Source organism: Tachyglossus aculeatus, chromosome 2, assembly GCF_015852505.1.
Source record: "Tachyglossus aculeatus isolate mTacAcu1 chromosome 2, mTacAcu1.pri, whole genome shotgun sequence".
In the NCBI taxonomy this organism is placed as follows: domain Eukaryota; kingdom Metazoa; phylum Chordata; class Mammalia; order Monotremata; family Tachyglossidae; genus Tachyglossus; species Tachyglossus aculeatus.
Genome location: NC_052067.1, coordinates 139,297,356 through 139,318,217, shown reverse-complemented (window position 1 = coordinate 139,318,217; position 20,862 = coordinate 139,297,356). Strand labels below are relative to the sequence as shown.

General features: G+C 48.6%; 1 protein-coding gene across 3 annotated transcripts in view; it reads left to right on the top strand.

Annotated features, from left to right (window-relative positions):
- Positions 1 to 7,705: 7,705 nt before the first annotated feature.
- Positions 7,706 to 20,862, top strand: part of ARAP1 (ArfGAP with RhoGAP domain, ankyrin repeat and PH domain 1) — a 98,548-nt gene continuing 85,391 nt past the window's right edge. For all 3 annotated transcript variants that reach the window (XM_038769018.1, XM_038768994.1, XM_038769027.1), the window contains exon 1: positions 7,706 to 7,775. The gene's annotated coding sequence lies outside the window, so the exon portion shown is untranslated. The remainder of the gene's footprint in view (positions 7,776 to 20,862) is intronic.

Genomic DNA, 20,862 nt, shown 5'->3' with positions numbered 1-20,862 from the left:
CCTGTCCCGCCGTCGACCCCCGGCCCTCGTCATCCCCCTGGCTTGGAATGCCCTCCCTCCGCACATTCACCAAGCTAGCTCTCTTCCTCCCTTCAAGGCCCTACTGAGAGCTCACCTCCTCCAGGAGGCTTTCCCAAACTGAGCCCCCTCCTTCCTCTCCCCCTTGCCCCCCCTGCATCCCCCATCTTACCTCCTTTCCTTCCCCACAGCACCTGAATATATGTATATATGTTTGTACATATTTATTACTCTGTTTTACTTGTACACATCTATTCATTTTATTTTGTTAATATGTTTGGTTTTGTTCTCTGTCTTCCCCTTCTAGACTGTGAGCCCACTGTTGGGTAGGGACTATCTCTATATGCTGCCAACTTGTACTTCCCAAGCGCTTAGTACAGTGCTCTGCACACAGTAAGCGCTCAATAAATACGATTGATTGATTGATTGAGGAAGAGAGCTAGCTTGGTCGATGTGCGGAGGGAGGGCATTCCAGGCCAGGGGTATGACATGGGCCGGGGGTCGACGGCGGGACAGGTGAGAACGAGGCACAGTGTGGAGGGTGCGGGCTGGGCTGTAGAATGAAAGAAGGGAGGTGAGGTAGGAGGGGGCAAGGTGATGGAGAGCCTTGAAGCTGAGATTGAGGAGTTTTTGCCTGATGCGTAGGTTGATTGGTAGCCACTTGAGATTTTTGAGGAGGGGAGTAACATGCCCAGAGTGTTTCTGCACAAAGATGATCTGGGCAGCGGTGTGAAGTATAGATTGAAATGGGGAGAGACAGGAGGATGAGAGATCAGAGAGGAGGCTGATGCAGTAAACCAGTCGGGATAGGATAAGAGATTAAACCAGCAGGGTAGCGGTTTGGATGGAGAGGAAAGGGCGGATCTTGGCGATGTTGCGGAGGTGAGACTGGCAGTTTTTGGTGACGGATTGGATGTGAGGGGTGAATGAGGAGCAGAGTCAAGGATGACACCAAGTTTGCGGGCTTGTGAGACAGGAAGGATGGTGGTGCCGTCAACAGTGATGGGAAAGTCAGGGAGAGGGCAGGGTTTGGGAGGGAAGATAAGGAGTTCAGTCTTGGACATATTGAGTTTTAGATGGCAGGCAGACATCCAGATGGAGATGTCTTGAAGGCAGAAGGAGACATGAGTCTGAAGGGAGGGAGAGAGACAGGGGCAGAGATGTAGATTTGGGTGTCATCAGCGTAGAGATGATAGTTGAAGCCGTGGGAGCAAATGAGTTCACCAAAGGAGTGAGTGTAGATTGAGAACAGAAGGGGACCAAGCACTGATCCTTGAGGAACCCCTACAGTAAGGGGGTGGGAGGGGGAGGAGGAGCCCACAAAAGAGACTGAGAATGAACGGCTGATAGATAAGAGGAGAACCAGGAGAGGACGGAGTCTGTGAAGCCAAGGTTGGATAGTGTGTTGAGGAGAAGGGGGTGGTCCACAGTGTCGAAGGCAGCTGAGAGGTCAAGGAGGATTAGGATAGAGTAGGAGCCATTGGATTTGGCAAGCAGGAGGTCACTGGTGACCTTTGAGAGGGCAGTTTCGGTGGAACGTAGGGGACAGAAGCCAGATTGGAGGGGGTCGAGAGTTGGTGTTGAGGAATTCGAGGCAGCGGGTGTAGACGACATGTTCAAGGATTTTGGAGGGAGGGCATGCCAGGCCAGAGGCATGACGTGGTCAGCTTTGAGATAGATTACGTGGACCTGTGAGAAAAGGGAATGCTAGATGGGCCTATCAGAATGGGTTTACTGGGAGGGGTCCAGGCCTGGGAGGGGAGGGTCTGTCAGAGGGGTCTACTGGGGTCCTGGAGGGGCGGGCCTAGGTCTGTGAGAGGGGGCAGGACTGTTTGGGGAGATAGGCCTGTGAGAAAGGGCCAGACCTGTGGAGGAAGGGCCTGGGGGGGTGGGGAGCTGGGCCTGTGAGAGGGGGCTGGGCCTGCTGGGGAGGAGACCAGTCCTGTGAAGGGGGCCTGTTGTGGGGGGAGGGGCCTGGGAGGAAAGGGTCTGCTGGGGGGGCAGGTGGAGACTAGGCCTGTGAAGGGAGGGCCTGCTGGGGGGGGGGCCTGGGCCTGTGTGAGGGGGCCTGCTTTGGGTGGGGGGCTGCTAGGAGGGTCCCAGGACTGGCTCAGTGGAAAGAGCCCGGGCTTGGGAGTCAGAGGTCATGGGTTTGAATCCTGACTCCACCACTTGTCAGCTGAGTCACCTTGGGCAAGTGTGCCTCGGTTACCTCATCTGTCAAATGGGGATGAAGACTGTGAGCCCCACGTGGGACAATCTGATCACCTTGTAACCCTCCCAGTGCTTAGAACAGTGCTTCGCACATAGTAAGCGCTTAACAAATACCATTATTATTATTATAAGGTGGAGGCCTGCTGGAGGGGGCAAATCCTGAACGGTGGGGGTTCTGGGTTCGGTGGGGGGGGAGGCTTCAGGGAGGGCCCTGAGTCTGGGAGAGGAACCGAAGAAGCAAGAGACATGGGACTCTATCATGGCAATGCTCACCTCCCCAGCTGGACACTGGAGTACGGGGCTGCAGGGCAGGGCTAAGACCTAGGCCGAAGATGGGGACCGCTGCCCCCATGCCGTTGTGTTGCGGTTCATCCTGTCATCCGGAGGCCCATTTCCACACCCAGAGCACCGTGATGTCCCTACCTCCTGGCCAGCCATCCCGGGGGACTTCGGAGCGCTGGTTCACCCCTGTCTTTGCTCTTGTGGCCCCTCCAAACCGAGGTTCCAGGGTCTGCCATTCGTCCAGGGCCAGCCTCCTTTGACCTGTGGCCCTCCCCTCGCCCTCCAGCCTGAAGCCGTCTGCTTCCTCAGCCTGAGGGAGCTGAGGGAGCTGCCAGTGTGGGACAGAGGAGTCCGACTGCCCCCGCCCTTCCTGCTGACCGCGTTTTCCACCCTCCCAACCTGAAGACCTGGGCACCCCGTCAACTCTCCTCACCCATGTCCAGGCACCCCCTGCTCCTCCCCAAACCGTAGTGCCCCTGGACTAAGTTTCTAAAAGAGGCCTTCCGTTCTCCCCATCGCCCAGCTGTCCCCTTTCCCCATGCTCCCTTCCTACACTGCTTTAGCACTTAGTGCAGCGCCTGGAAGGTGGAATGTGCTTAACAGATGCCATTATTATTATCATTCCCACCCCTTCCCTCCCTTCCCCCTCTTGATTGCCCTGAATCGGTAGGATGGTCATGGGTTCCCATCCCAGATAGGTAGCTCAACCAACGGTAAATACTGTGCATTTTTTTTTAAAAACCGTGGGACTTGAAGTTGAGCTCCCAGAGAAGCAGTGTGGCTCGGTGGAAAGAGCCCGGGCTTTGGAGTCGGAGGTCATGGGTTCAAATCCCGGCTCCTCCACTAAGCTGTGTGACTTTGGGCAAGTCGCTTCACTTCTCCGTCAGTTCCCTCATCTGTAAAATGGGGGATGAAGACTGTGAGCCCCCCATTTGACAGCCTGATCACTTTGTAACCTCCCCAGCGCTTAGAACAGTGCTTTGCACATAGTAAGTGCTTAATAAATGCCATTATTATTATTATTATTATTATTCCTCCAGCAGAAGCTTAAACTGACCCAGCCCGGGAGACCCCCAGACCCCTCCTCACCTACCTGCACCCCACTTCCCTTCCACGGCTTGGCCCATTATTTCCAGATAGCGTGCAGAAGAGGCCCGGGGCTCAGAGGGCTTGGGATTCAGGCTGGAGGGGTGGAGGTTTGGGAGGGATTTCTAGGAAAAGGTCACGAATCTCTGGCCCCCAATGCTCGGCTTCCCGCAGTCCTGGGGCGCCCCCTGGTGGTCCACTGGACTTATTCATTCATTCAATCGCATTTATTGAGCGCTGTGTGCACAGCACTGTACTAAGCGCTTGGGAAGCAGAAGTCGGCAACATAGACAGACGGTCCCTACCCAACAACAGGCTCACAGTCTAGAAGGGGGAGACAGACAACAAAACAAAACATGTAGATGGGTGTCAAAATCGTCAGAACAAATAGAATTAAAGCTCTACGCACATCACTAACAAAATAAATAGAATAGTAAATATGTACAAGTAAAATAGAGTAATAAATCTGTACAAATATATATATACAAGTGCTGTGGGGAGGGGAAGGAGGGAGGGCGGAGGGATGGGGAGGAGGAGGAGGAGAGGAAAAAGGGGGCTCAGTCTGGGAAGGCCTCCTGGAGGAGGTAAGCTCTCAATAGGGCTTTGATGGGAGGAAGAGAGCTAGTTTGGTGGATGTGTGGAGGGAGGGCATTCCAGGCTAGGGGAAGGATGTGGGCCGGAGGTCGACGGCGGGACAGGCGAGAACGAGGCCCAGGGAGGAGGTTAGCATCAGAGGAGCGGAGGGTGCAGGCTGGGCTGGAGAAGGAGAGAAGGGAGGGGAGGGAGGAAGGGGCAAGGTGATGCAGAGCCTTGAAGCCGAGAGTGAGGACTTTTTGCTTGATTTGTAGGTTGACAGGTAGCCACTGGAGATTTTTGAGGGGGGGAGTGACATGCCTAGAGCGTTTCTGCACAAAGATGATCTGGGCAGCAGAGTGAAGTATAGACTGAAGTGGGGAGAGACAGGAGAATGGGAGATCAGAGAGGAGGCCAATGCAGTAATCTAGTCGGTATAGGATGAGAGACTGAACCAGCAAGGTAGCGGTTTGGATGGAGAGGAAAGGACAGATCTTGGCGATGTTGTGGAGGTGATACCTGCAGGTTTTGGTGATGGATTGGATGTGTGGGGAGAGAGCGGAGTCGAGGATGACACCAAGGTTGACTCCTATCTTCAATGGACTCAAAGCTGTGCCCTGGACCAGTCTCCTGGACTACTTTGGTCAGTAGGTCACTTTTATTAACATTAATAATAATAATAATAATGGTATTTGTTAAGTGCTTACTCTGTCCCAGGCACTGTACTAAGCACTGGGGTGGATACAAGCCAATCAGGTTGGACACAATCCCCTCTCCCACGTGGGGCTCACAAACTCAAACCCATTTTACAGATGAGGTAACTGAGAGCTAGAGAAGTGAAGTGATTTGCCCAAGGTCCCACAGCAGACAAGTGGCAGAGTCAGGATTAGAACCCATGACCTTCTGACTCCCAGGCCCGTGAGGCTTCTCTTGTCAGTTGTATTTATTGAGCTCTTACAGGGGAAGCAGCATGGCTCAGTGGAAACAGCACGGGTTTGGGAGTTAGAGGTCATGGGTTCTCATCCCGACTCCAGCACTTGTCTGCTGTGTGACTTTGGGCAAGTCACTTAACTTCTCTGTGCCTCAGTTACCTCATATGGAAAATGGGGATTAAGACTGTGAGCCTTATGTGGGACTACCTAATCACCTTGTATCCCCCCCCAGTGCTTAGAACAGTGCTTCGCAAATGGTAAGTGCTTAACAAATGCCTCATTATTATTATTATTACTGTGTGGAGAGCAATGGACTAAGCGCTTGGGAGAATACAATATAATAAATAGAAACATTCCCTGCTCACAAAGACCTTACCGTCTAGAGGGGGAGACAGACGTTAATATAAATAAATAACAGATATGGACATAAGTGCTGTGGGGCTGGTGGGAGGGGGATGAATAAAGGGAGCAAGTCAGGGTGATGAAGAAGGGAGTGGGAGAAGAGGAAAGGAGGGCTTAGTCAAGGAAGGCCTCTTGGAAGAGATGTACCTTCAATAAGGCTATGAAGGTGGGGAGAGTAATTGTCTCTTGGATATGAGGAGGAAGGGCATTCCAGGCCAGAGGCACGATGTGGGCAAGAGGACGATGGAGCAATAGATGAGATTGAGGTACAGTAAGAAGGTCAGCATTAGACTGTGAGCCCACTGTTGGGTAGGGAGTGTCTCTATATGTTTCCAACTTGTACTTCCCAAGCGCTTAGTACAGTGCTCTGCACACAGTAAGCGCTCAATAAATACGATTGATTGATTGATTGATTGATTGATTGATTGATTAGAAGAGCGAATTGTGCAGAGGCCAAGTCATCCAAGTCATGTCTCTGCCTCTGATGGGGCTGGCCCACCTGGCAAGCAGAGAGGACAGGAGTGACCACTGGGCGAGTAAACGAATGAACCAGCAGGGTATTGGGGAAGGAGATTGGAGAGGAGATGCAGCATTACCTAGTGGATAGTGCACAAGTCTGGGAAGTCAGAAAGACCTGGGTTCTAATCCTGCCTCCACCCCAAGTGCCTCAGTTACCTCACCTGTAAAACGGGGATTATGACTGTGAGCTCTATGTGGGACAGGGACTGCGTCCAACTCAGGGTTTAGTACAGTGCCTGGAAACACAGTTTGTGCTTAAAAAATACAATTTTAAAAAATGGGTCAGGTCTGAGAGGAACCCTTCCCCGGGGGGGCACACTCAAATCACACCTCTTCCCCTTAAAGTAACCACCTATTCTATTCACCCCTCGAGTGTCTGGCAACCATCAACATGTTTCTTCTTGCGGGATGACCTCAGTGCCCCTGGCTGCTGTGTAGGTCTCGGGGTTTGTCCCCAAACCCCTTCTTCTTCCCTTCCCCAGCTAAATCCTCCCAGGTCCCAGGGGAGCTGGGAGCTGGAAAAGAAAAAGTTTGGGGTCTGAACCCCCCACCCCCACCACACACATAAACACACAAACACACACCCCTTTTGAGGATCCACGTACCCCTCTTCCGGGGCCCAGCAGTCTCTGCTTCAGAGGCAGGGGGCTGCCCAGGAAGTCTTTTCGGTTGCGGGGATGCCCTCCCTTGCCCGTGCTGCGGCGAGGGGTGGGGAAGAAGCGGCGGAAATCAGCCGATCTACCGACGGTTAGAAGACCCCGTAAGTCACTTCCTTCTCTAGGCCTCAGTGACCTCATCTGTAAAATGGGGATGGAGACGGTGAGCCCCATGTGGAGCGGGGACTGTGTCCATCCCGATTTCCTTGTACCCACCCCAGGGCTTAGTACGGTGCCTGGCACATAGTAAGCGCTTAACAAGTACCATTATTATTATTATTATTAAGACCTCAAGAATGCCCCCGACCAGCTTCGGTCCCTTTCCCGCCAGGCTGTCCAAGCTAGCAGCGCCCCTGCCCTGCCCTGTGCCCCCTCCCTTGGCATACCTCCCCCCTTCCCAGCGCCCCCAGCCCCAATTTCAAATCGCACAGCACACCGGGGGCATCCACCAAGTGTAATTTTATTTCTTAACCTCGGTGCCCGTTTCCTCGCATTGATGTACATATTTATTACTCTATTTATTTATTTATTTATTTATTTATCTTACTTGTACATTTCTATCCTATTTATTTTATTTTGTTGGTATGTTTGGTTCTGCTCTCTGTCTCCCCCTTTTAGACTGTGAGCCCACTGTTGGGTAGGGACTGTCTCTATGTGTTGCCAATTTGTACTTCCCAAGCGCTTAGTACAGTGCTCTGCACATAGTAAGCGCTCAATAAATACGATTGATTGATTGATTGATTGATGTCCGCCTCCCCCTCCTCCAGACCTCCAGCTCGTCGTGGGCGGGGACTGTCCCTCTTTCTGACTGTACTCCCCCAAGCGCTTAGCGCAGTGCTCTGCGCACAGTAAAAAGCTCAATAAATACGAGGGGAACGGAATGGGGTGTGAACGGAAAAACAGGGCAGGGAGGCCCCGGAGAGCTGGGCCCACCGGGGATTTGGGGAGGGGCCCAGGGTCACGTGAGATGCGGAAGCTCCCGGCCGGGACCCTGTGTGTGTGTGTGTGTCTCTGTGTGTGTGTCTGTGTGTGTCTGTGAGTCTGTGTGCAGCTGGGCGGCTCGGACGCCGGGGTCCGCGCTCGGAGGAGCCAGGTCAGTACCCTGGAGCTGGGGGCATCCAGCCCCCTCCCACCCCCAAGGGTCTCCCCACTTACAGGCCAGAGCAAACTCCTTCTCCCCTCCCATCCCCTTCCCCAGCTGCAAACTCTTCCCCAGAGCCCCCATGGAGCCCCCTCCCCCTGCGATGCCCTTCCTCCAATCTCCTCCCCAGCTCCGAATTAGACAACTCTTTTCCCCCTGCGCACCCCACCCCCACCTTCCTCCTCCGCTAGCCACTTCTATCTTCATCCTGAGGGTTGACACCTTTTTTTTTTAAGGTATTTGTTTAAGAGCTTACTATGTGTCAAGCAGCACCGTTCTAAGCGCCGGATTGGTGGGTGTCCCCATTTTGTGGATGGAGAAAGAGAGGCTTTGAATGGTTACTTATTCTGGTGGTCTGATGACGGTGGTATTTGTTAAGCGCTTACTATGTGCAAAGCACTGTTCTAAGCGCTGGGCTGGGATGGATGTGGGGGGGGGAGCGTCTTGTTTGTGTGTGTTGGGGGAGGGCGTGTGGAAGGGGTCGAATCAATCAGTCAGTCGTATTTATTGAGTGCTTACTGTGTGCAGAGCACTGTACTAAGCGCTTGGGAAGTACAAGTTGGCAACATATAGAGACAGTCCCTACCCAACAGTGGGTTCACAGTCTAGAAGACTGTTCTAAGCACTGTTCTAAGCGCTGGTCTGGGCTGGGATGGATGTGTGGGGGGGAGCGTCTTGTTTGTCCATCCCCCTTCTAGACTGTGAGCCTGCTGTTGGGTAGGGACTGTCTCTATGTGTTACCGACTTGTACTTCCCAAGCTCTTAAGTACAGTGCTCTGCACACAGTAAGCGCTCAAGAAATACGATTGATTGATTGATTGATTGTGTGTGTTGGGGGAGGGCGTGTGGAAGGGGTCGAACAGACAGTGAAGGTCACTTTGGTCATCCCCTCGTCTCCAGAGGAGACTCCATTTGGTTAATGGAGTCTGGCGAGGGCCAGGAAATTGACCACAGTCTCCTTTCCCCGTGTCTAGGAGGGCTTCCTGGAAGCGATGACCCAAAGTTGCCCTTGAATGGTGCAGCGATGGGGTCTGGGGTGACAGAAAGAAAGGCTAGCTGGACGGGGCAGGGAGCAGAGACCAGGGCCTCCTGCCCCTCTGAGGGAGATGGGGGCTGAGGAACTTTGGTCTGTACCAACTGCCCCAAGGGTCAAGGGTGACTGACCCCTGCCCTCCAGTTCAATAAGGACACTGTAGGCCTAAATTGATGGCTGAGGGGATAGATCTTACACACAATTGAATAAAGTATTGACAAATCAATCAGTGGTATTTATTGAGCACTTACTGTATGTAGAGCACTGTACTGAGTGCTTGGGAGAGTACAGTAGAACAATATAACAGATACGTTCCCTGCCCACTATGAGTTTACCAAACAGATACTACTATTAATAATAATAATAATGATGGTATTTAAGTGCTTACTATGTGCAAAGCACTGTTCTAAGCACTGGGGAGGTTACAAGGTGATCAGGTTGTTCCACGGGGGCTCACAGTTTTAATCCCCATTTTACAGATGAGGTAACTGAGGCACAGAGAAGTTAAGTGACTTGCCCAAAGTCACACAGCTGACAGTTGGAGTAGCCGGGATTTGAACCCATGACCTCTGACTCCAAAGCCTGTGCTCTTTCCATTGAGTCACGCTGCTTCTCAAGTCCAGGAGTGCTGAGGGGATATATATATACATATCTATATATCTATATATCTATCTATATATATATATATGTATGTATGTATGTATGTATGTATGTGTGTATGTATGTATGTGTGTGTGTGTATTCCATGCTTGTATACCTGCCTCTGTTTCTGTCTGTATTAAAACTAATAATAATAATAATGATAATGATTTGTTTTGTGCTTACAATGTGTCAAACACTGTTAAAGAAGGGCAACCAGAAAGGCTGGGGGTCTTCCTTGTGGAAGGGTTTTTTTGTTTGCTTTTTTAAGTGGTATTTATTAAGCATTTACTATGTGCCAGTCACTGTACTAAGTGCTGGGGTAGATAAAAGATAATCAGATTGGATTATAATAAGAGAAGCAGCGTGGTGCAGTGGAAAGAGCCCGGGCTTGGGAGTCAGAGGTCATGGGTTCAAGTCCCAGCTCTGCCAACTGTTAGCTGTGTGACTTTGGGCAAGTCACTTAACTTCTCTGGGCCTCAGTTATCTCATCTGTTAAATGGGGATGAAGACTGTGAGCCCCCCGTGGGACAACCTGATCACCTTGTAACCTCCCCAGCACTTAGAACAGTGCTTTGCACATAGTAAGCACTTAATAAATGCCATTATTATTATTATTATTGGACATGGTCCCTGTCCCACACAGGACTCATAGTCTTAATCCCCATTTTACCGATGAGGTAACTGAGGCACAGAGAAGTTACGTGATTTACCCAAGGTCACACAGCAGATTAGTGGTGGAGCTGCGATTAGAATGACTTTTCAGTCTGGAGAGAGAGGAGCAGGAGAGAAGGCTAATGAAGGGTATTATAGTAATTGTTCTGCAAATGCCAAACACCGGGATATGGCAGTCCCAACCCACCACCATCATCAATAGTCCTTCTTAGTGCCTGCTATATGCAGTACGTTAGTTCATTTATTCATTCATTCAGTTGTATTTATCGAGCACTTACTGTGTGTAGAGCACTGTACTAAGCTCTTGGGAGAGTACAAGGCAACAATAATCTGACACGTTCCCTGCCCACAATGAGAGTCAGGGAGGCAGACATCAATACAAATAAATAAAATTACAGGTATGTAAGTAAGTGCTGTGGGGCTGGGAGGGGGAATCAATCAATCAATCATATTTATTGAGCGCTTACTGTGTGCAGAGCACTGTACTAAGTGCTTGGGAAGTACAAGTTGGCAACATATAGAGACTGTCCCTACCCAACAGTGGGCTCACAGTCTAAAAGGCAAGTCAGGGTGATGGCGAAGGGAATGGGAGATGAGGAAAGGTGGGGCTTAGTCTGGGAAGGCCTCTTGGAGGAGATGGGCCTTCAATAGGGCTTTGAAGAGGGGGAGTGTAAATTGTCTGTCAGATTTGAGGAGGGAGGGAGGGAGGGAGGGAGTACCAGGCCAGAGGCAGCGGTGAGGTAGCAGAAAGCTGCTGGCCCACTGGAAAAGGCTGGGAATTGGGAAGCAGCATGGCCTAGTGGATAGAGCATGTGCCTGGGAGTCATATTTACTACTCTATTTATTTTATTAATTATGTGCATATAGCTATAATTCTATTTATTTAACGGTTTTGACACCTGTCTACATGTTTTGTTTTGTTGTGTGTCTCCCCCTTCTAGACTGTAAGCCCATTGTTGGGTAGGGACCGTCTCTATATGTTGCCGACTTGTACTTCCCAAGCGCTTAGTACAGTGCTCTGGACACAGTAAGCGCTCAATAAGCACGATTGAATGAATGAATGTGGGCCACTAGTCTGCTGTGTGACCTTAGATGATTGTGTCCCACCTGATGGCACAGAGGACAGAGCGTGGGAGGCAGAAGGTCATGCGTTCTAATCCTGATGCCACCACTTGTCTGCTGTGTGGTCTTGGGCAAGTCACTTCAGTTCTCTGTGCCTCAGTTCCCTCATCTGTAAAATGGGGATTAAACCTATGAGCCCCATGTGGGACAGAGACTGTGTCCAAAACGATTTGCTTGTATCCACTTCCGTGCTTGGTAGAGTGCCTGGTACATAGTAAGCACTTTACAAATACCACAGTTATTATTAACTTGTATCTACCCCAGTGCTTAGCTCAGTGCCTGGCTCATAGTAAGTGCTTAAATTCCATTACCCCCACCCCCAAAGCCCTGGGTTTTAATTCTGACTGCACAACTTGCCTGCTGGTGTGTACTTCACACCTTCTCCAACGGACCTTACCCAGTGAAGCCCTCCTTTCCCCTGTTCCCTTTCCCTTCTGTGTCACTTTCGTACTTTGATCTGTGTCCTTTGGATATTTGCTATTCACCTCACCCTCAATCCCACAGCACTTGCATATCTATAAATTATATATTATAAATTACTCATATTAATGTTGGTCTCCCCCTCTAATAATAATGATGGCATTTGTTAAGTGTTTATTATGTGCCGAGCACTGTTCTAAGTGCTGGGGTAGATATAAGGTAATCAAGTTGCCTCACATGGGGCTCACGGTCTTAATCCCCATTTTCCAGATGAGGCAACTGAGGCCCAGAGAAGTGAAGTGTCTTGCCCAAAGTCACACAGCAGACAAGTGGTGGAGCCGGGTTTAGAACCCTCGACCTCTGACTCCCAAGCCCGGGCTCTTTCCACTAAGCCATGCTGCTTCTCTAGACTGTGAGCTGGTTTTATTTTATTTTATTTTATTTTATTTTATTTTATTTTATTTTGTTAATATGTTTTGTTCTCTGTCTCCCCCTTCTAGACTGTGAGCCCACTGTTGGGCTCTATATGTTGCCAACTTGTACTTCCCAAGTGCTTAATACAGTGCTCTGCACACAGTAAGTGCTCAATAAATATGATTGATTGATTGTGGGCAGAGAATGTGTCTACGAACTCTGTTATATTGTACCCTTCCAAGTGCTTTAGTACGGGACCGACCTCGCTGAGCTTTAGTGTTCAAATGTGGTGCTAAATTCTGCTGCTACATCATCATCATTATCAATGACATTTATTGAGCACTTACTGTGTGCAGAGCACTGTCCTAAGTGCTTGGGAGAGTACAATACAACAGACATGTATTATCAGGAGAAGAAACAGATACAGTTGGTAGTAGCCAGAGAATGAAGAGATGAGCACCAGGTGAATAGAAAGCAAGGCACAGTAAAAAAAGTTTAGTTTGAGAGAAGCAAAGTGCCTAGGCTTGAGAAGCAGCATGGCATAGCAGATAGAGAACGAGCCTGGGAGTTAGAAGGTCGTGAGTTCTAATCCTGGCTCTACCACTTGTCTGCTCTGTGGCCTTGGGCAAGTCCCTTCAGTTCTCTGTGCCTCAGTTACCTCATCTGTAAAATGGGGATTAAGACTGTGAGCCCCATGCGGGACAGGCACTGTGTCCAACACGATTTGCTTGTATCCACCCCAAGCACTTAGTACAGTGCTTGGTACGTAGTAAGCGCTTAACAGATACCCCAGTTATTAGGCTGGGGAGTAGGAGGTGATGAAAGCAGATATGTCAGAAGGAAAGGCAAAGAACTTCCAAGTCAATGGTCAGGAGTTTCTAGTTTATGTGGAGGGAAATGGGTAGCTGTTGGAGGTTTTTGAGGAGTGGAGAGACCTGTGCTGAATGACATTTTAGAAAAAAGATTCAGATTCAGAGTGTGGTATAGACTGAAGGTTGGTTGACCAGAAACCCACTAGATTGTAAACTCCTTGAGGGCAGGGATCACGTCTACCAGCCTACTGTAAGGTAGTCCTGCAAACATTTAGTACAGTTCCCTGCAGACAGTAAATAATAAATACCATCGATCGGCTAACTGGAAAGAAGACTGAGGCAGTAGTCTAAAGTAGAAATGATGAGCATTTGAGTGATGGTGGTTGCCTTTTGGACAGAGAGGAAGGAGCTTTATCCATGTAATATTGTGGAAGAATCTTCCTGTTTCAGAAGCTCGTAACCTTGGCATTATCCTCGACTCCTCTCTGTCATTCAAACCACACATTCAATCCATCACTAAATCCTGTTGGTCCCACCTTCACAACATCGCTAAAATCTGCCCTTTCCTATCAATCCAAACTGCTATCACGTTAATACCATCATTCATCCTATCCCGCCTGGATTACTGCATCAGCCTTCTTTCTGACCTCCCATTCATTCATTCATTCAATTGTATTTATTGAGCGCTTACTGTGTGCAGAGCATTATACTAAGTGCTTGGGAAGTAGAATAATAGTGGCATTTATTAAGCGCTTTCTATGTGCAAAGCACTGTTCTAAGCGCTGGGGAGGTTACAAGGTGATCAGGTTGTCCCATCGGGGGCTCACAGTCTTAATCCCCATTTTACAGATGAGGTGACTGAGGCACAGAGAAGTTAAGTGACTTGCCCAAAGTCACACAGCTGACAGTTGGCAGAGTGGGGATTTGAACCCATGACCTCTGACTCCAAAGCCCATGTTCTTTCCACTGAGCCACTCTGCTCCTCCTCTCCCCACTCTAGTTCATGCTTCAACTCTGCTGGCTGGATCATTTTTCTACAAAAATGTTCAGGACCTGTCACCCCGCTCCTCAGAAAACTCCAGTGGTTGCCCATCTACCTCCGCATTTAAGAAAAAAATGCCTCACCATTGGCTTTAAAGCACTCCATCACCTTGCTCCCTCCTACCTCACCTCACTTCTCTCCTTCAACATCCCAGCCCGCACACTTCGCTTCTCTAGTTCTAACCTTCTCATTGTGCCTCGATCTCACCTGTCTAGCCGCCGGCCCATGTTCTGCTTCTGGTCTGGAACGCCCTCCCTCCTCAAATTCAATAGACTATTATACTCCCCCCTTTCAAAGCCTTATTGAAAGTCCATCTCCTCCAAGAGGCCTTCCCTGACTAAGCCACACCTTTCCTCATCTCCCACACCTTTCGGCGTCACCTTGACTTACTCCCTTTTCTCTTCCCCCCCTCCCAGCCCCACAGCTCTTACATACATATTTGTCATTTTATTTATTTGTATTGATGTCTGTCTCTCCCCCTCTAGACTGTGAGCTCGCTGTGGGCAGGTAATGTAGTAATAATAATAATGATGATGATGGTACTTGTTAAGCGCTTACTATCTGCCAAGCACTGTTCTAAGTGCTGGGAAGGTTACAAGGTGATCAGGTTGTCCCATGGGGGACTCACAGTCTTAATCCCCATTTTACGGATGAGGTAACTGAGGCACAGAGAAGTTGTGACTTCCCCAAGGTTACACAGCTGACAAGTGGCAGAGGCGGGATTAGAACCCACGTCCTCTGACTCCCAAGCCCGAGCTCTTTCCACTGAGCCACGCTGCTTCTCATGTGTCTGTTTGTTGTTGTACTGTACTCTCCCAAGTGCCAGTAAGTGCTCAATAAATACAATTGCATGAATGAATTTATAAATTATATATTATAAACTATATTTATAGGAATGTCTGTCACCCCATCAAGACTGTAAACTCTTTGTGGGCAGTAAATTTGTCTGCCAATTCTTGTCTGCCAACTCTGTTATATTGAGTTCTCTCAAGAGCATAGTACAATGCTCTGCCCACAGTAAGAGCTCAGTAAATACCATGGATAATAATGATAATGAAGAGGAAGCATCAGAATTTAGCACTGCATGTGAACATTAAAGGACAGCGAGATGTTTGATGAGGACACCAAGGTTGCAGGCTTCTGTCCTGGGGAGGATTGTGGTGTTGTCAGTGGTATGTAGAGAAAATTCAGAGGATAGGTCAGGGGTGAAGATGATGGGTGTAGTATGGAACATGTTGAGTTTGAAGTAATGGTAAGTCATTCATGTGGAGGTGTCCTGGAGACAGAGAAGGTGAGAAGCAGTGTGGTCTAGTGGAAAGAGAACAAGCCTGGAAGTCAGAGTATTTGGGTTCTAATCCCAGCTCTGCCTCAGGTCTGCTGTATGACCTTGGGCAAGTCACTTCACTTTTGTGTGCCTCCCCTGTAAAATGTGGATTCAATACCTCTTCTACCTCCTATTTAGACTGTAAGCCTTATGTAGAACCTGATTATCTTGTATCCTCAGCGCTTAGTACAGTGCTTGACATATAGCATTTAACAGATGCCATGGTTATTATTATTATTAGATTGATGGACAAGAAGGTTGGGGCTGAGATTGATGGGCAGGGGAGTGGTTGGGCCTGGAAAGGTCGATTTGGGAGATATTGTTTGAGAGGTGGCATCTGAGGCCATGTGAGCAGATGAGGTCTCTCGGAGGATGAATGAAGGGTGGCAAGAGTGAGGAACACAGAGCAGAGTTTGGTGAGATGACCAGGGAGAGGATGAGTGGAGAAGATACGTCAGTGAATGGGACAGGGAGAGAGTGGTCCAAGTGATTTGAGGAGATCCTAATGTGTCCTTTGGAAAAAGCCTGGGAGTCAAAGGACCTGGATTCTAGTCCCAGCTCTGCCACATGTCTGCTGTGTGACCTTGGGGGAGTCACTTCACTTTTACCCCATCTGTAAAATGAGGATTAAATCCTTCTACTTAAACTGTGAGCCCCATGTGGGGCAGGGACTGTGTCCAACCTGATTAACTTGTATTTAACCCAGTGCTTGGCACATAGTAAGTGCTGACTAAGTACCATAATTATCGGTATCATTATGATGATGATGAGGATGATGTTTGGATGGCGGTTCTAGGAGTAGGAAGTGGTCAGTAGTGTCATAAGGAACTGGGAGGTCAAGGAAGAGGACAGAGCAGCACTTGTTAGGCCTGGCTATGAAAAGCCCAAGAGACCATTGGTAGGAACAGTCTTAGGAGAATGAAGTAATTTTTTCTGATATCTGTCTCCCCCTCTAGACTGTCAGCTCTCTGTGGACAGAGAATGTGTCTGTTTATTGTTGTATTGTACTCCCCCAAGCACTATGTAAAGTTCTCTACACACAGTAAGGGCTCAATAAATACAATTGACTGACTGAATGAATGAGGTGGGGATAGTGGTTACCAGCTCTATTGTATTGTACTTTCCCAAGTGCTTAGTTCATTGCTGGCAGGGAACACGTCTACTGTGAGAAGCAGCATGGCCTACAGGAAAGAAAATTGGCCTAGGAGTCAGAGGACCTGGGTTCTAATCCCAGATCTGCCATTTGCTTGTTATGTGACCTTGGACGGGTGACTAACTTAGAGAAGCAGCGTGGCTTAGTGGAAAGAGCAAGGCTTTGGGGGTCAGAGGACATGGGTTCTAATCCCAGATCTGCCATTTGCTTGCTATGTGACCTTGGGCAAGTCACCTAATTTAGAGACGCAGCATGGCTTAGTGGAAAGAGCAAGGCCCTGGGAGTCAGAGGACATGGGTTCTAATCTTGACTCCGCCAACTGAGAAGCAGCGTGGCTCAGTGGAAAGAGCACGGGCTTTGGAGTCAGAGGTCATGGGTTCAAATCCTGGCTCCACCAATTGTCAGCTGTGTGACTTTGGGCAAGTCACTTAACTTCTCTGTGCCTCAGTTCCCTCATCTGTAAAATGGGGATTAAGACTGTGAGCCCCCCATGGGACAACCTGATCACCTTGTAATCTTCCCAGCGCTTAGAATAGTGCTTTGCAGTTAGTAAGCACTTAATAAATACCATTTAAAAAAAACTGCTGGGTGACCTTGGGCAAGTCACTTCACTTCTCTGTGCCTCAATTCCCACATCTGTAAAAGGAGGATTAAGACTGTGAGCCCCACATGGGGCAACCTGATTACCTTGTATCTACCCCAACACTTAGAACAGTGCTTGGCACATAATAAGCACTTAATAAACACCATTATTATTATTATTATTATTCTCTGTCCCTCAGTTCTGTTCTGTCTCCTACTTAGACTATGAGCCCCATGTGGGACAGGGACTGTGTTCAACCTAATTAACTTGTATCTACCCCAGGGTTTAGAACAATTTTTGACACATACTAAGTGCTTAACAAATACCATAAAACAACAACCCCCCAACAAAAAAGCCCCAAAACAAATTGGGTTTATATTATGGGTTTATGTTATATTGTACTCCCCCAAGTGCTTAGTATAGTGCCTTGCACATAGTAAGTGCTCAACAAATGATTGATTATTCTGTACACAGTAAGCATTAATTAATTAATTGATTGATTGAAGGAGGGAGGTGAAAACCAGATTGAAATGGGCCAAGAAGAAAGATGGAGGAAGAGAGGAAGTGAAGACAGTGGGTGACGGGATAAGATAGGATAAAATTTGGATAGGAATGGGAGAAGTAGCCTAGTGGTTAAAGCACGGGCCTGGGAGTCAGAAGGACCCGGGTTCTAATCCTGCCTCTGCCATTTGTCTGCTGTGTGACCTTGGGCGAGTCATTTAACTTTTCTGTACCTCATCTATAAAGTAGGGATTAAGACTATGAGCCCCATGTGAGACAGGGACTGTGTCTAACCAGATTGCCTTGTATCCCAGTGCTTACAACAATGCCTGACACACAGTAAGCGCTTAAAAAATACCCTTAAAAAAAAAAGGGAAATAGGATGGTAGCGAGAGGGCAGCGCTTAATACAGTGCCCAGCACATTGTGGAGATCTTTTTGTGGCCATCTGGAGACTAAAGAGATATAAAAGCTTTAAAGGTTGATTGCCTGGAGACCTGGGAGAGTTCTCATGGTCACATAGTTTATGGCCCTGCCTACTCCCCAGGAGTCTTCTTCCTCTTTATTCCTCTAGTTACTGCCACTCCTGTTTCCTAAACCATGGAGGGAGTTGTGGCCAGAGATTCCTAATCATGAGCACACTCCAAAAGGTGTTTCAAAGAAAATGTTAAAAGAAATGACCAAATGAAGTTTTAAAATGAATAGTCTTAGATAATGGACAACCTCCTTCTCCCCGCTCCCCCCCAAAGAACCCTGTCCTTGTCTTGGTGTCTTTTAGACTGTGAGCACACTGTTGGGTAGGGACTGTCTCTATATGTTGCCAACTTGTACTTCCCAAGCGCTTAGTACAGTGCTCTGCACATAGTATGCGCTCAATAAATACAATTGATTGATTGATTGTAAGTGCTTAACAGATACCATTATTATTATTATTATTAAGACATGCAGTTCCCCTGTAACATGGGAGTTTTGTTCTTGCAATATTAACATAAACCACATTAAAGAAAATTCGCAGCACTCACCCAGGTCCCACACCGGTTGCATAAACACACACACACACACAATCATTTCTTCCAACCTTGCATCACAGCTGTATCTGGACCGTGTTGTCAGAAGACCGAATTCCGCTAATTCCGCTATCTCTTTCTATCCAAAATGCATAGTGATAATCCATGTTTGGGCAGAGCCTGTAGTCTGTAAGCTCGATTTGGGCAGGGGATGTGTCTGCTAATTCCATTGGATTGTCCTCTCCCAAGCGCTTAGTACAGTGCACTGCACATAGTAAGTGTTCAATAAATATGATTGATTGATTAAACCGAGTATATAGGAGAGACTACATCATGTTTGAAGATGGCAGGAAAGGAGCCAGTAGAAAGTGAGATGTTAAAGATGGCAGTAACAAGTGAAGAGGAGGGTGAGAGCAGGTGTTTTTAAGAGGGGGTTTGGGGCTCAGCGCATGGACAGAGTGAGGTGGATTTTGAGAGGAGGCCTTCCCTGACTAAGCCCTCCTTTCCTCTTCTCCTATCCCGTTCTGCATCGCCTTGACTTGCTCCCTTTATTTATTCTCACTCACAGCCCCACAGCACTTCTATTCATAGCTGTAATTTTGTTTATTATTATTAAAGTCTGTCTCCCCCTCTAGGCTGTAAGCATGTTGTGGGCAGGGAACGTGTCTGTTATATTGTTGTACTGTACTCTCCCAAGTGCTTAGTACAGTGCTCTGCACACAGTAAGCACTCAATAAGTACGATTGACTGACCGAGACGGCCCCCGGAAAGTGTTGAGGTGGTAAGAGCAGGGATTAAGAAAGGGATCTTTCTGTGGTTTCTCTTTTACTAACAAAGCAACTGGAGTCACTTGGGTGCTTCAGGAAGGAGTTTAAGGTTGGGGTAACTGGTGGGGGGACTGTAGGGGTGGATGCCTGATTGTTCCTGGGTGGAGAAAAAGGCAGAGGGCAGAACTGTAGCAGGGGAGGGTGAATTTGAAGTAACAGAAGTTCATTCATTCAATCGTATTTGAGCGCTTACTGTGTGCAGAGCACTGTACTAAGCGCTTGGGAAGTACAAGTTGGCAACACATAGATACGGTCCCTACCCAACAGTGGGCTCACAGTTCTAGAAGGGGGAGACAGAGAACAAAACAAAGCATATTAACAAAATAAAATAAATAGAATAAATATGCACAAATAAAATAAATAGAGTAATAAATACGTACAAACATGTATACATATATACAGGTGCTGTGGGGAGGGGAAGGAGGTAAGGCGGGGGGATAGGGAGAGGAGGGGGGGAGGGGGCTCAGTCTGGGAAGGCCTCCTGGAAGAGGTGAGCTCTCAGTAGGGCCTTGAAGGGAGGAAGAGAGCTAGCTTGGCGGATGTGCTGAGGGAGGGCATTCCAGGCCAGGAGGATGACATGGGCCGGGGGTCGACGGCGGGATAAGGGAGAACGAGGCACGGTGATGAGATTAGCGGCAGAGGAGCGGAGGGTGCGGGCTGGGCTGTAGAAGGAGAGAAGGGAGGTGAGGTAGGAGGGGGCGAGGTGATGGACAGCCTTGAAGCCGAGAGTGAGGAGTTTTTGCCTGAAGTTGGCCAGGTGCCTGCAGGGCTCAGCTGCACGAGCGAAGGGGTGAAGGAAGTCTACAGTGGTGGCCGTGGTGATCAGTGGGGTGAGAGCGATGGAGGGCTGGTGATGCGAGGGAGTTGAGTTTGGTGGAGAAGGTGGTGGTGGGCCATGGGTCTTGCAATAAGGGAGGGATGGGTTGAAGTGAAGCATGAGGGGAGCGAGCTCAAAATGAATCAAAAGAAGTGGTGTCTTTACCGAGAAATAAGTGCAGGGAATTCATTCTCGTCCATTAAATTATAAACTCCTCGAGGGCAGGGACCACTTTTACTTCTTGAACTCCCCTGACTGTGCCTAGTACCAGGGCTTTGCATACAGGAGGCACTAAGTAAATTATATTGAATGAACAGGAAGCTGTACAGCCAAAAATATCTGCACGTTCAACAGAGGTTTAGCTACATCTGGGGTTGAGCAGTGCATGCTGGGTCACTAGAGGGAAAGTTAAGGATAATGGATGGTTCATCTCTGAAAGTGAGGCTAGGTGACTGGAAGGGATATCTGTTTTCTCTCCCCTTTAGATTGTGAGCTTCATGTGGGACAGAGACTGCTCTGAATATACTGTATCTACCCATTCAATGTCATATTTATTGAGTGCTTACTCTGTGCATAGCACTGTACTAAGCACTTGGGAGAGTACAGCATAATAGAGTTGGTAGACATGTTCCCTGCCCATAATGAGCTTAGTACCCCAGATCCTCACCTGG